We start from the raw sequence: 16,374 nt of genomic DNA, 5'->3' as shown, positions 1-16,374 counted from the left end.
TTGAGCTATGGGTTGTTCCAGCCATGACAAAGGAATTTGAATGGCAGGTGTTAGTCTTTCTGTGCCCCAGTCTCCTGTTGTGCAATAGTGGCTTCAATCCTCACAAGTTAACTTGATACACTTCTATTAGTAGAGAGCAACTAGAATGCAAGCTCAGTGCATATTCAAGCTACAGTATTTTCTTAACCACAGACTGAGATGAGATGTCTGACATAATGTGCCATTTAAAATTGAGAGTTACAGCCATTCTATCCATACTTCAACCAAGTCAATGTGGTTGTGGTGATATCTTCATACCCTGGAAAAGTCAGTCTTTTCTGGATTACCATTATGAGCAGGCAGCACATCAATAGATGAAATACTAAAAAATTACTTGCTGGCTAGGGAATATTTTGGAAATAATTTCTATTTATAGGTATTTTATTGGCTTTCCTTATTATATTTTTCTTCCAGAACAGAGCCAGGACTAGGGTGAAGCAGGTAAGACACTCAGAGTGTAAAGTTTAAGGAGGCACTCACTTTCAGCTGCTGTCACTGCATGCACATGACCCCAACAGTGAGTGTCTCCTTAAACTTTGCACCCCAGGTGAGGAGCTTGTCTCATGCTCTGTCCAACTCTAGAATAACTGACTAATCACTTTACTTGCTCATTTAGCCAGAGTACTTTTATTCTTTGGCTTTTTTTTGAATTGTAATAAGCCAAGCTGTTTTTCTCCTGTGGAAAGCCTAGCTTTGTTATGGACCCAGTAAGGGAACACATGTTTTTAGTCCCTCTGTTGAAGACCACAACTTTATAGGCTGAGATAAGCATAAAGAAAAAAAATACAACTTATGACTAGGACATGGAATACAAGTTTTTATAAAATAATTTTTATAGGGCAAATATAGAAGATGAGATATAAAACATGTTTTAAAGACCTTCAGAAAGGTAACATTGACTGGGGTGGAGCTGGGGGGTCTAATGTGCCATTTGAGATTATTTCTCACTTGTTGTCTGTAAATCTGAACTGCAATTATAAAAAGTCAAACTATAACAGGTTTTCTGAGACAGAAGACACCTTCTTAACTTAGCACAAGTTCATCATTACCCATTGAGGGTGTTTTCATGTTTAAATGTTTGCATTATAAATGGTTGGGTACCCTTGTATAAAAACCATTTTGGGCTAAAGAAAAGCTCTCAGATTTGAAACCCTTTTTATTTATTTATTTTTAAAATATATTTTATTGATTATGCTATTACAGTTGTCCCATTCCCCCCCTTCTTTCCCCTCCACCCTGCACACCCTCTCCCACTCACATTCCCCCCCTTTAGTTCATGTCCATATGTCGTAAGTTCTTTAGCTTCTACATTTCCCATACTATTCTTACCCTCCCCCTGTCTATTTTCTACCTACCATCTATGCTACTTATTCTCCATACCTTTTCTCTCTCTCCTCCTCCTCCCACTCCCCTGTTGCTAACCCTCCATGTGATCTCCATCTCTATGGTTCTGTTCTTGTTCTAGTTGTTCACTTAGTTTCTTTTTGTTTTTGTTTTAGGTGTGGTTGTTAGTAATTGTGAGTTTGCTGTCATTTTACTATACATGTTTTTGTCTTCTTTTCCTTAGATAAGGCCCTTTAACATTTCATAAAATAAGGACTTGGTGATGATGAACTCCCTTAACTTGACTTATCTGAGAAGCATTTTATCTGCCCTTCCATTCTTTCATTTCTAAATGAAAGCTTTGCTGGACAGAGCAATCTGGGATGTAGGTCCTTGCCTTTCATGACTTGGAATACTTCTTTCCAGCCCCTTCTTCCCTGCAAGGTCTCTTTTGAGAAATCAGCTGACAGTCGGATGGGGACTCCTTTGTAGGTTACTGTCTCCTTTCCTCTTGCTGCTTCTAGGATCTCTCCTTCATTTTTACCTTGGCTAATGTAATTATGATGTGCCTTGGTGTGTTCCTCCTTGGGTGCAACTTCTTTGGGACTCTCTGAGCTTCCTGGACTTCCTAGAAGTCTATTTCCTTTGCCAGAATGGGGAAGTTCTCCTTTGTTATTTGTTCAAATAACTTTTCCACTTGTTGCTCTTCCTCTTCTCCTCTGGTACCCCTATAATTCAGATGTTGGAACATTTAAAGATGTCCTGAAGGTTCCTAAGCCTCTCCTCATTTTTTTTTGAATTCTTATTTCTTCATTCTTTTCTGGTTGTATGTTTTTTTTTCTTTCTTCTGGTCCACTCCATTGATGTGAGACCCAGCTTTCATTCCATCACTATTAGTTCCCTGTGCATTTTTTTCATTTTACTTATTGTAGCCTTCATTTTTTTCATCTAATTTGCAACCAAAATCAACCAATTCTATGAGCATCCTGGTCATCAGTGCTTTGAACTGTGCATCTGATAGGTTAGCTATCTCTCAGTCACTTAAAAGTACTGATTGGGGGGCTTTCAATTCTATTTGAGCCATCTTCCCTCCCCCCCTTGGTCTGGTCATACCTGTTACGTATGAGGGGTGGAGCCTTAGGTGTTCACCAGGGTGGGACACCCCAGTTGCTGGGTTGTGATGCTGTGTGTGGGGTTGGGGTCCGAGAAGGAACAATGGTGCTTGCTCCACTCTTCATCGGACCTCAGTCCCTTCTGCCGCTTTCCCCCAAGCAAACTGGGCCCCTCTGGTGCCAGTTCCCATGTGTGTGGGCTTGTTCACCCCGTGGGACTTTCCAAGGCCCTCTCCTTTGGGGCTGGGAGTATCTCCCTGGGCCTCAACCCCCACAGGTGTTTTCAATCAGTGACCCAGGGCTCTATTTCCCAGCGCTGGATCCTGGGTTGTTCACAGTGCCTTGCTTCACAATCGCTGCCTCACTGGGTCTGCCGACTGCCGCGCCTTGGCTGGGGTCTGAAAGCTGCCACTTGCGGTGCAGGGTCTGCCTGCTGCGGTCTGGCGAGCCCTGGATGCCTTACATGCCCAGTCCCAACTCTCTCTGCTCTCTGCTCCGGCACCCGCACCCGGCTACCCAACTGCCCATCTCTGCCCCTCCTACCAGTCTGGATGAACGTGTCTATTTTAACTCCTTGGTTGTCCAACTTCCATATTGTTCAATTTTCTGTCAGTTCTGGTTGTTATTCTGGGAAACCCCTTTTTTTAAAAAAATGATAAAAAGCAATTTTTTCAAAGATATTGATGACTTTTCTCTTTCACATGACATATCTGACATCTTTGTAAGGCCTGCTATGTAGGCATTAGGTCTTCAATGTTGGGTGGCTGCCACCAGGAAACATGAGTTCCCTAAGGACCAACCAGATACATATAATGTGATATTAATCAATGTGGAGTTAGGGATTTGGAAATTTTAAATAACTTTAAGTCTTTGATTAAAAATTTAGTAGAAAAGGAAATTATAACTTACCATATATACACAATGAAATATGACATTTATAGTTAAGTTGTTTATAGTTAAGGATTGTAGAGGTATGTGATAGTTAATTAAATTTTAATTGTTTTTTATCATCATTATCACTTGGGTTTTTCCTCCCTGCTAGGCTAAACTGAAAACAAACTCTATTTAAAACTAAACTATTGGAGGAGCAGGGGAACATTTAGAAGCTATTCATAGGGAGAATGCACTACTCCTGGTTTTCACTTCTGGCTCTCTGGAACTTTGGAGAAGGTTCTTAGGACAGCTCAAACCCAGCAGGCAGTGTTGTTCCCCTCTGCCAGAAACAGTCTGGTGGGATAAAGTTCCAATTAAAGCACATTTAAGAACATGTAACTAGTTTGTCATAGGAATAAAAAAGTTCATTTGGGTTCTTGCTCCTTTGTACAAGTCATGTAACAGTACAGCCAAGAGGAGGGGGCCCAAACAGGGATTTGCAGTGGGGTCCAGAACTCAAGGCGTCCAGGAAATATTAGAAAAATACACAGGATATCCTCACCCACCCCCTGACAAAGCTAAGTTGGGGGATGGGATGACATATGGAGCAGGGCCATTGGGAGCTGTGTTGTATAGCAACAGCTTTGCAGCTAACCTTGGCATGGTCATTTAACACATCTATAACCTTTAACTGATTTCACAGATATGTTAAATAACTATGGCCATGCTTTGAGCCAGGGGGATGGAAGTAACTTCCACCCAAGATGTAACTGGGAAGCAGCTCCCCCTGGTTACAGCGCCTGCATGAGAGCTTGGAGATTATTGGCTCCATGCCATGGAGCCACACCTGCCCAGACTTGTGATGGCAGCCTAGTAGAGCTGGAAGAATATGGGAATGCTGGCAGGTGTAACTATTATAGAAGGAGTCAGAAATGGGGCTGCAGAGGAAGATTGGTGTGGGGATTTAAATCTAGGCGCAGCAGCCATACGAGGGGAGAACCACATGGCTTTGGCGGAGTGGGGACCCCACGGCTTTGGGGTGCTCCCTTTTGCCATATGCCTTAGGAAGCAGGAGAGACTTTGCCTGGAAGAAAAGGGGTAAAAGGACTCCTGCTGGTGGGCCATGAGAAGGTGCCACATGGCTTTGAATTAACTGTAAATCATGACAGCAACACAACTGATGGTGCCAGGAGCCCGAATCACAGACTTCTACTTATTTTCCCAGATACGGTACCCCAGACTAGGGCAGAGGGAGAAGGAAGGACTGTGTGCATCTGGGGATATGCTAAAGGACTTTAGTATTTAATAAAGACATTTAATCACTACTCTAAGTCTGTATAGCTTTTAAATAAATATTTCCTTTCCTTTTTACAAATCTCTGGCATTGAGAGACTTCTTTCCTCTGGCAGCAGGCCTAGTGAAACTAGTGGGAGGTCCTTTTGGTAATAGTACATTGTACATCCTCCTTGGGCCTGTTCTATAACAGTCACACCTCTGGTATCCACGGCAAATGAATCATGCTTTAATTTGTTCACAGAAGACCAAAGCCCCTAATGCCCTCTGCATTCAGACAATGATTTATCCAAATCATTGAGCATCCAGTTCCTGCATAAAGCCAGGGTGGAGAGGTGATATTATGAGGAGCTGGCTGGCAGAAGGCTGTATAACAGCTCTCCCTTCTACTTTCCTACATGGTCTTCTTCCCCACACTCAGTCATCTGGCTTCACTTCCACAGAAAGGTCAATTCCCAAAGTATCACTCCAATGTTGACTAATTCAGTAGCCCCATCCACTGAGACATCAAGTGGCAGATGTCAGGAGACAGCCAGGCAAAATGTGAGAGAGTGTTGTTTTCACAGCTTCACTTTGCCTGAGTCCCTTTCCCAACTATTGGTTCTCCCCTCTGCCCACAGACGCCTCTCAGAATAAAAACACCTTATTGCTGCCCTGGCCAGGTTGTTCAATTGCTTGAAGTGTCCTTCCCCTACACCTATGCTATGGGTTGCGGGTTCGATTCTGGCCAGATGTTGGTCAGTCAAGATGTTTTCCTCTCATATCAATATTCCTCTCTCTTTCCTTTCTCTCTGAAATCAATAAACATATCCTCTGGTGAGTATAAATAAAAAAGCTTTAAAAAACACACCTTACTATAAACAAGACACTTAATGTCTGCACACTCCTAGAAGGTACATGAGGTACCTGGTCAACTGCCTTTCTGCAGACAAAAATGTTTAAGTTCGGCAAGATAAAGCCTCAGAACCTGGGCAATGGCCTAGTCCTGTCGCCAACTGTGGTGTGACTTCCTCTTACTTAGAGGAAGCTTAGAGAAAGTGGAAGGCCCTCAGGCCTCGCAGGCTGCCTTCTGAGTGTCTACCGCCCCTCCTGGAAGAATTCACCCTTTCCCCCACACACTCCCAAGTCATCTGGAGGAAGGGTAAACCTCAGCCATTTCTCAGTCCAGGCGCAAGAGGGCGCAAGACCGCACGGCTGTGGGAGGCGGCAGGCTGAAGCTCTCGCCCAGGGCACGACGACCTGCCAGGGTTCCTGGGGCTTACTTCCTCACCGAGAAATGAGGGCCTCACGTGAGGCAGCTGGGTAGCTGCCTTGGAAACCCAGTCCCTTGGCCGAGGGGGAGCGCGGCGGGAGGGAGGGCCAGAGATTGCGGTCCTGGCAGGGCGGGGCTCCTCAGTGGACGCTGTGCTGTGCACCGGTGGGGGGCTTGCAAACCGGCACCGGTTCTAAGGCAGGCGGTGGTTCCTGCTACGACGCCCAGAGCGAGCTGGGCTTCCCCACACAGGGGGCAGCACCAGCTGGTGTCCGGTGGGTGCCTTCCTCGTGGTCCAGCCCCAGCGCGGGAGGAAGCGCCACTTCCTTTCCCGGAGATGAACTGGCTCCCTTTTCTGTGTGGCCAGTGGGAATTGGGGCAAATTTCTGGAAGGCTGGGAAGAGCCAGGCCGGGAACCCAAGTTGTACAGGAGGGGCCCTTTGCGCTCTTGGTGACCTTATCCTCACCAATTTGAGGGGCTGCGTTAAGGGGGCAGGGTGGCTGGTAGTGAGTGGTCCCTTCACCAAAGTTTGGGACCTAGTATGGGACAGGGTGCAGCCAAGAGGGGGGGGCCCAAATAGGCATTTGAAATGGGGTCCAGAACTCAAGGTGTCCAGGTGATTTTAAGATGTCCTCACCCCCACCCCCCAGGTGTGGGTTGGGGGAAGGGACACATGGAGCAGGGCCTTTGAGAGCTGTTTCCCATAGCAACAGCCTTGCAGCTACCGTCTGGGGTGGTTTTTAACACATCTATAACCTTTGACTGGTTACATAGATATGTTAAATAGCTGTGACCTTTCTTTGGGCCAGAGGAATGGAAGTAACTTCTCCACCAAGACTTAACTGGGGGGGCAGGTCCCCCCGAGTTACAGAGTTACAGCGCCTGCGTGGGAGCTCGGAGAAGATTGGCTCCAGGACATGGGGCCACACCTGCCCAGACTCATGACGGCAGTTCAGTAAAGCTGGAAGGTATGAGTTCTGGCATGTGAGGCCAAGTGTAGGAGGAGTCGGAAATGGGGCTGCAGAGGAAGATTGGTGTGGGGATTTAAACCCAGACACAGCAGCCATTGAGGAGAGAACCACTTGGTCTTTAGCAGAATGTGGACTCCCGCAGACCTGTGAGAGAGAATCACCATGCGGCTTTAGCAGAGAATCCCCACTCGGGTTTGGCAGGGTGGTGACCCCCCCCGCCCCGACTGTGGCTCTGAGAGGAGAGTAGCACACAGTTTTGCCAGAGTGGGGACCCCCGCAACTTTAGAAGGGAGAACCACCACCTGGTTTTAGCAGAGATCCCGGCGACTCAGAGGAGGGTGCCGGGAACCCAGGGCGGTCTCCCAGTCGAGATGGAGTACTAACTGGGAAGAACCAGAGGACTGCCTGAGCCATGGACTTCTATTTCCTTTCCTGAGATACGGTACTCTGGCCTGGGCAAAGGGGGAAGGAAGGAAGGACTGTGTCTGTTTGTGGGTGTTTTAAGTGACTGGGATTTTGGTAAAGACATTAGGTCACTACTTGAAGTCTGTATAGCATTAAATAAACATTTCCTTTCCTTTTCACGAATTTCTGGCATTGAGAGACGTCTTTCCTCTGGCGGTGGACATAACGGACCTGGGGCTTTTTTTCAATAATAGTATATCGTCCCAGGCCCCCCCTTGTTTGTTTTGTAACAACTACTTTAAGTTTGTATAGCATTAAATAAACATTTCCTTTCCTTTTCATGAATCTCTGGCATTGAGAGACATCTTTCCTATAGACGGCGGACATAACAGACCTGGGGGTTTCTTTCAGTAATAGTATATCCTCCCAGGCCCCCACCTTGTTTGCTCTGTAACACTAGGACCTGTCTCCATGTGAAACCCTTGCTCCACAAGTGAACTGAAAATTATTCGTCTTGGAGGTGAATTCCACCTGCCCCTCTGTCCTGCCCTCTCCTCACTCTCAGTTTGTCCACACTGAAGTTCCCCATTTTGTTTCCACTCTGTGTTTGAGCAAAAGAGGCCTCACCTTGTGAGTTCACATGGGTGTCAATTTGCCTATTTGCAAGGACACACTTGTCTTCAGCCCTGTCAGTAATTCTGTGGATATCCAAAATTCCATCATTTTCTTTTTCAAAGCTTTGGGCTGTTGATTTTCTTTTAAAACAAAACTCTATTGAGGAGTTTTATAACCTACAGTGCAATGGTTTTGGTCACATCCATTTCCTCCTCCAGGAAATTACTGACTGAATTCTTTGGTTTCTGTTCATTCTGTATCCATGCTGCCCAGCATGGTGTCTGGCATTCAGTAGTCAATCAATAATATTGAATGGCTGAATGAAAGGAGAAATAAAGCAGGCTTGAAAGAGACTTACCTGGTGCCTGTTCTGTTTTGCTTTTGTGAATTTTATGAATTTTAGGTTTTTACTTCTATTTTTCCTTTTTAAATTTCTTTACCATTAACTTTTATATAAAGAGGAGTCTAGGATAGATATGATTGTAGTAAACTTAATGGTGTGTGCTTTTTTAAAAAATCTCATTCATTTCTTTGTTTTAAAATTATTTTTGTATGGAATTTGCCACACTAACTTCCATACAGGTGATAATGTTAGTATAAGCATAATTGGTGCAAGGAGTTGAACTACTTGTAAGTACTGAGCAGAGAGAAGTGAAGGGATAAACTTTGTTTGGGGCAATAAAACTAATTTTAGCTCTATTTTTCTTTGTATATCATGATTTTAGGTACTGAAACTAATAGGGGACTCAAGACTTGAAAAATTTTAGCTTAAGGTAAAAAGCTGTAAGTCTAGCAAGTAATGTGTATGTTAAGCTTTTGTTTCAGAAACTATAGATACGGCCCATCCTGGCTCCAGGGAAAAGCAGCCGACCTCCTGGGGCACTGATAGAGGATTACCTCCTGGGGACATGGAACCTTTGTTCTGGGAAGAGCAGCCGACCACCCCTCCCCCTTGGAAACAGCCAACTGCCCAGGACAGGAATGCTGCAGCTTCTGAATTCCTGGAGGTGGGAGAGGACCACACCTTGCTTGTCCTCCCCTACCCCCTTGTAAAAGTTCTGGCCAGGAAAGAGAAGGGGAGATGGTCTGTTAGGGTATGAACCTGCCATCTTCTTGGATCTCTGGCCATCTGAATAAAGTGCCTATAAAAGATTCAATTGCTGTCATTGCTTATTGGATTTGGTAGTGACAGGCAGCCTGAATGCTGGTGTCTTTTCCGGTTACAAAACTAGATTTTCAAATATGTGATTTGGTTTTTGACAAAAAAAGGTTTATTTAGTTTTTTAGAATTACCGTAACTTGTAGTCCAAGATTTAGAATTCCCAAGAGTAGCATGGGGAGGTGGACTGGATTGGGAAGTAGAAATAGCCTGTATCTGACTCAAAAGCAGTATAACGATGAAATTTATTTTTTGTTCTGATTCTACTCTGTCCACAATTGTCTTCATTTTCTTCAGCTTCATAGTATAGTTTTGAAGAAAAGTTAACAACTTAATTTTCCTTTTTGCAGAAACTGTAGGCCTAATCTGGCCTGAAAGTTTGACCTCCTGGTACTTCCAAAATCATCATGTTAAGCATCTACAAAGTTAATTTACAAAATCTAGCATCTGCTCCATTAATTTGGTTCATTTCAGTTTCCTCTATATTAGGCACTGAGTTGGACAGCTGGTTAAAATGATGAAGGGCAGGATTTTTCCTCCAGGAGCTTGATTTGTCAGGAGAGAAGACTTTCAAACAGATGAATTGCAATACATAAGTATGGAGAAAGTGTGGGCTTTGGAGGTGCATGGAGCCCATTCAAGTTCTGATTTTCCCACAGTCCTTCAGTGACCTCAGCCTTCTTTTTAACCTCTTAAAGTGTGTTTTATCTGTAAAAGGTGAATGGTAGTTTTTGCTCTGGGATCATGAGGCTTAGGTGAGAAACCTATGCAAAGTACATAGTACACTTCCTGGCATCCAGTAGATGTGGATGTGTGGGTTTTATTCCTGGCCCTCTCAGGGCTAGAACAAATGTGATTGAACTGGTACAAGTAGAAGGTCATTGATTTTATATTAGTAATTTTTGTTTTTATCAAGATATTGAAATGCTTTTGGAAGGTATAAAATTTGCTGCCACCTTTCAGCTTATGACTTGGTTTAACATGCTTAAATTTTCCTGAAATATCTTTGGGCTCGATAATCAATTCATTGTCTATCATTTATAATTGTGGAATAATTGGTGCTTTATACTGAACCTCATTAGATGCCAGACAGTATCCTAAGAACTTTACATATATTTGCTAATCTAGTACCCGTGTGCATGCTATCAAGATACGTATTGTCATCTTCACTGTGCTTGATGAAAAAAATTAGGCCTAAGAGAAACCTGGCCCAAATCACACACCTAATAATGACTGTAGCTAACATCTGTGAGCTCTTTGATGCCTTGTGCAAGGTAGCGGACTTAGTAAGACTTAGTGTAAAACTTAAAACTCCCACTCTGCCAAGCTATTAAAATTTAAAATTCATTAGGTTTAATACTAGACTGTAAGGTTAAAAAGGTCTGAACTATTTGAGAGCAGTCAGGCATAATTTGTTATGGTGAAGTATGTCATTAGGAATGAGAAGAATGTGTAGGAAAAAGTGATATTTAGAATTTGTACTCCAATATGTACATTTAATAAATATGCATGTAATATGTAATAAAGGCATGATTACTCATATAGCAAAGATTATTAGTATGACAAAGATTTTTCATTTGTGAAAATGTCTACCAAAATTCTAATATAAATTGATCTGTTCATTTGCAATAAAATTAATGTTATAAAAACCAATTTTTATAAACCTTTCCAAGAATTTTTTATAATTAAAAATAAGGCTTTTAGATCAAACTGATTGTAAAAGACTTTACGATTTATTTTTGTTGTATTTTTTCCATTACCATTTATCCCCTTCCATCCCCACTCCCCTCTACCCTCTGCAATCATGACTTTTTTCCACATTTAGAAGTTGAAATAGAAATGTACCTAGGTTTTTTCCAACATATATATTAGAGAAAGTCTTGCAATTCTTTTACTGTGTAAGCTGTTTTCTCCTGGGTCATACTATTGTGGAAGAAAAAGGGGCTCTGTAATAAAGCTAACCAAAAGTAACCTCAGAGGGTGATCTGATCATAAATTTCTAACTGGGAGGTCATGGTGGGTAGTCATGCCCCAGGCCTGTAACTTCTTTGGTAAAAGGTTTAAGCAGGTCCTGTCCTTTGTTTCTGTTAACACACAGTTGAAATGCCTTTTTAGGTCCCCTCAGAAGCATAACCACTTTAAGAGAGCACATAATTAACTATCCTAATGATCTGATCATGGAGGTTTCCCTGCCTTGCTTTATCCTATTTTCATGTAATATTCCTTATGCTTCCTCCTTAATTCCAAACGTGTAAAAGAAACTGCAAACTGTCATTCAGGGAAGCATTTTCTGTCTGTCAGGGTCTTGCTTCTAGGCATGTTCTCTGTGTGGCTCAAATAAAGTCTAATAAACTCAAAACTTTTCTACACATTTGGACATTCTTAAGTTGAGTATATAAGTCCCTGAAATATGCTGGTATTTGACCCGTTATGGATCTAGTGGCAACAAGAGGTGATAATTATGGGTCCAGAGGAGGATGAGTATCCCTTTCAAGGTGACTCTGTGATAGCGTTCTCCAGCCAAGGAAGGCTAGTTATGGCACTGCTAACCTGCATCCATTGTCAAGGTATGCTTAGAATGACTCACAGATTTGAGATTCTCAGTTTCATTTGCATCCTATGAGATTTTTCCACTGTGAGTTTCAGAGTCTCATTATTTCTCAGTGTCATAACTTTCACATAAGAAAGTTGTAAAGACTGTGAATCTCACTGCTTTTATAATTCAAACACTTGCTCTGTTAAATTTTGTGTTTGGTGTTCAGAAATATTGGTCCCATGGTTTCAAGAAATAAGAGACTATAATAGAACTGCCATGGAAGCTCTCTGATTCTCAGACTGTAATCTTGAACTTGTCTTTTTCTTTCTGTAAGTGCTGCAGTGCACTCAGGAGAGTCCATTACATAGCACAGACCTTGTTATTGCTACTGCCATGATGGTCCAGTGTAGGAGCCACGTGGGCTCTCAAGGCATTTGTTCTAATAAGTACTTCATCACAGTCAGCCACCGGTGATGATTTAATCAGAATGTCACTGTGCTGTCATGGGTAACTGACATCTAATTTCTTGCTGGTGAGGACCTCTGTGCTGCTCTCAAACCCAAACACAGGACCAAATCCATTCTCAAATCCCAGCTTTGAGTGGCTGTCTCCTCAGACTACTCCCAGGACCAGTTCTACATCAGGGTCCAATCAGCAGACACCAGTAATGTGAATAAAAGAAATTTGCTGTGAAGAATTGTGACTTGTAAAAGGTGCTTAACTAACAAAATAGAAGCAGTAAGTGCAAAAAACAGTTACTACCTCTAGGTCCAAGAAGAATAATTAGGAAGACACTAAGAACTTAGAAAAGCTCTCTCACCACTTGCCTCAAGGCTGATTCAGACCTCTGGGAGAGAGGCGAGGCTGCCTGGGGACACCACAGCCTGCCACAGCCAAAGAAACCTGCTGGAGGGTTATGAGCCAGGGCTGACCAAGAAACGCAAGTTGGGTGGTGGTGGGAGGGTGGGCAGTGGAGAAAGTTGCTGGAAGTCATCAGCAGTCTGGAGCTGGTCTGTAAGGGTTGCTGAGATGAGCACTCCCTGGCCTCACATACAGCTCCACTGGCTACCATGCCTAGAAACAGCACACCAAAATTCAAAAGAAAGTCCCTTTCAGTGCCCCTTCAGTGCCCCCCATTGTCAAACCTCTACTGACATTGAGCCAGCTGGCAAAGGAGAAATGTAGTGATGAGAGGCAATAAGTGGATAACTGACAAAGGAGTGAATACATTTTATGTGTTTAATTGACTACAAGATGGCCGGTGTAGCTGGGGAGAGTGAGTGGGACAGAGACAATGGTGGGAAAAGAGGCCTGAGAAGCAGAGAAGTGGATGAGGTCAGATCATGTGAGGTTTTATAGATCGCAGTAAAAACACTGGGTTTTAATCCAAACATTATGAAAAAGCATGGACAGTTGAGAGCAGAAATGAGATGTGATCTGATTTATTTTCAAAGGTCAGTCTCTGGATATGTGACTTGGGGGCAAGAGTAGAGATAAGGGAGGCTCTGATTATTGACAGCCAGCCTTCCCTTGCTCCATCTCTTCCCTGGGTTCTCATATGACCACATGTCTTAGTTGGACTGAGACAACTAAGGGGCCAGGCCTTGACTTTCAAAAGTCCTACTTTTAAAAGGCATATTATATGATTACTCAGTACTAACATATGTTGAATCCTCTCCTTTTCTGAAAACGAGCCTGACATTTCAAGGTTCTTAGGTCGAGTTTCTAGAGGTGACTGTTGCCTCATTGCTATGTTTGGGGAATGCCTGAAATACAAGGCATTCCTCAGGACCCTCTCCTTCAACCCCTAAGAACCTCCCCTTTCTTCATACCAGCGGGTACAGCCCATCTACCCGATTCCTGCTGTAGAGAGCTGGCATTCCTCTAGCTCTAGAGAAGACTTGGGAGAGTACCATTGACAGCAGCCTGACTTTAAGGACCACCATCCCAACAAAGGAGCTTGTAGAAGTCTTTCCAGAGTTCTAACAAGATGTTTAAGATGACAGCCACGTGCAGAATGTCAAGCCATCTTTCATTCTGCACTGGACCTTGGAACAGAGGCCAGGTTGCCTGCCTTGGCTGACTTCATTGCCTCCCTTGCCAGATCAAACTTTTTAAGTAGTTGAAATAGAAGTTTGTCTCATGATGCCTCTGTACCTTTTACCCAAACCCTCTTGTACCTGTTTTCATGTTTCTTCCTCTCTCCGGCCTCTCTCCTTAGTGCTGACAATCATTGCCCCCATTTCCCATCAAAACATGCTCCAAATCTTTTATTTATACCCCTAGACCTTTGGTTTCCACAGGAATATAATGGAAGGAAGAAGTTTAAAGAGTTTCTTTTTCCAAGGACCTTTGCATTTTAATAGAAATCAAAGTCTGACATTGTTATAAATAGCTTGGTGAGCTTGCTAAAATGCAAATATTGATGGGTTCCAATCTCCAAGAACCTGATTTAATAGTTTTGGGGTAGTGTTCAAGAATATGTGTTTTAATCAAGCACCCCAAGTGATTCTGATGAGTAAATTAAAGAGAGAAGACACTAATGTTAGAATTGCATGTGTCAGTTGTGAGAGAAGAAGGCTTTATTGGGTATCAGGAATCATGCCACACCAATAATTGCATGCAAATATAATAATGATGTTTTCTGATTCCAAAATTGGGTCATGTAGAGTATCCATGGGGCCTCATTGAAACACCTGGGCTAGATCCTTTGCCTGAAAGTGACCAGAGGTGACCTCTGAAGATAGTTTGCTATTCACTTGACCCAGAAAACCCCACAAAATCATGCAAATCAAGAGGTTCAAATCTTCACGTGCAGTTTAAGAACACTCATGAAACTGCCCAGGCCATCAAGGGTATGCCTATTTGAAAAGCCACTAAGTATCTGAAAGATATTGCTTTAAAGAAGCAGTGTATCCCATTCCACCAATACAATGGTGCAGTTGGTAGCTGCACCCAGGCCAAACAGTGGGGCTGGACACAGTGTTGGTGGCTCAAAAAGAGTGCTGAGTTTTTGTTGCACATGCTTAAAAATACAGAGAGTAATGCTGAGTTTAAGGGTTTAGTTGTAGAGTCTCTGGTCATTGAGGACACCCCAGTGAACAAAACTCCCAAGATATGGTGCAGAACTTAGAGAGCTCATGGGTGGATTAACCCGCACACCAGCTCTCCTTGCCTCACTGAGATGATCCTACTGAAAAAGAGCAGATTGTTCCTAAACCAGAAGAGTAAGTTGCACAAAAGAAAAAGACATCCCAGAAGAAAGTGAAGAAACAAAAGCTTATGGCCTAGGAGTAAATTCAGCATAAAATAAATACTAATAAAAGTAAAAGCAGAAAAAAAGAGAGAAAGAAACACCTGGGCTAAATGGTCAACCTACTTGATGGGGTAATATGGAATCTGATGTTATTTAAGTTATTCAAGAATATCAAGTCCTGCCCTTCCTCTTCTCCCTGTGGGATTGCCCAGGAAATCATATATATGGAACTGTAGCCAATTAGAAATATAAGTGCTATTTTATTGTTAGCTGGCATAATGTCTAATAATGAGTACAGTATAGGGTTCTGCGAAGGCTGAAGTCCATCATTCTAGCTCTTAGTCAGTTTAGGGTCTTTTACTCCTCCACTCCCCACAACCCAGATTCTTGCACTGATATGTCAAAATATGCCTGTGAAAAGCAAGAGATTGAGTAATTTTGGAGCCCACTTAGCTGGCAAGGCCATATGGAAACAGGGTGAGAGAGAGAAAAAAAGAGATAGAGATATAGAGAAAGAATCCTTAGTTCTGCTTACTATATGGAGGCAGAAAAAATAACATATAAGACAGTGTCATGTATGTATACTGATTTTTTCCTCTGCAGTAATCCAGTGCATTAGTAACTGTGGCAGTTAATACTCTAACCAATCAGATCAAGAACCACATCTCCACTGTGGAAAGGAAGGAAGAAATGGGCAGAAGCAGACCTCACATCAGGAGAGGGGTTGAAGGTCAGGCCAGACCTTCAGACCATAAAGCAGAGGTGAGGCCCTACACACATAAGGGGCATCTTGCTTTGGTGACACATTCCCATGGTTGTGTTTGATTCCTTCCACCAGCTACACATCCATTCCTTTTATTCCCATTCAGGAAAGCATAGCAAAATCCAAGACAGAGTGACTTCATTATGGGGTAGATCTTGAATCTCTTTTGGGTGATTAAAAGTAGGATTTGCAAGCATTGGCACTTTAAGAATTACTGGTAACAAATGACATCTTGCACTTGGCTGTGATCGGACAATGGGTTGAGACCTTGTGGGCAGGTCCTGGCGGAGCACCCCAAACCTGCTCCAGGAGCTGGGTTAAGCAGCAGTTTAAGAGGTGGTTGGTCCTCTGCTACTCTGTCCAGCCCTTGCCCTCCTCTTGTCTTCTCATAGAACCCTAGACTCCAGAGCTCAGGTCTGGGTGGTGGGGCAGGGCAGAGGGAGACTCTAGGAGAGAAGTAAGGAGGTTGGCTCGTGTCCTATAATTTCTGGAACAGACTCATTCATCCATGGGGAGAAGATGGGAGGGTTTCTGTTCTTACAACTGTAAATAAGTAAGACACATAGTTTCTGGGACAAACTATTTTTACACAGGGAATTATTCTGAAAGCTTTTTCTGAGTCAGTTTAATAACAAAAAAAAAACACACAAAAGAACTTGCATTTTTATACTCTTCAAAGTATGTATGTTAATATACATTATCTCTCCCCCCCCTCCTCTTTTCCCTTCTCTTCCCCCGTCTCCTCCCTTCTTTCTTTCATTCATTCAAAACCAATT

The 16,374-nt window shown here is 43.1% G+C and overlaps 1 pseudogene; it reads left to right on the top strand.

Annotated features, from left to right (window-relative positions):
• The first annotated feature begins 12,833 nt into the window (after window positions 1-12,833).
• On the top strand, window positions 12,834-14,847 carry LOC123813464 (annotated as a pseudogene).
• Window positions 14,848-16,374: the final 1,527 nt, after the last annotated feature.

This window comes from Phyllostomus hastatus, unplaced genomic scaffold, assembly GCF_019186645.2.
Source record: "Phyllostomus hastatus isolate PE091 unplaced genomic scaffold, TTU_PhHast_1.1 phas_contig_152, whole genome shotgun sequence".
In the NCBI taxonomy this organism is placed as follows: domain Eukaryota; kingdom Metazoa; phylum Chordata; class Mammalia; order Chiroptera; family Phyllostomidae; genus Phyllostomus; species Phyllostomus hastatus.
This window is presented reverse-complemented; position numbering and strand designations above follow the sequence as displayed.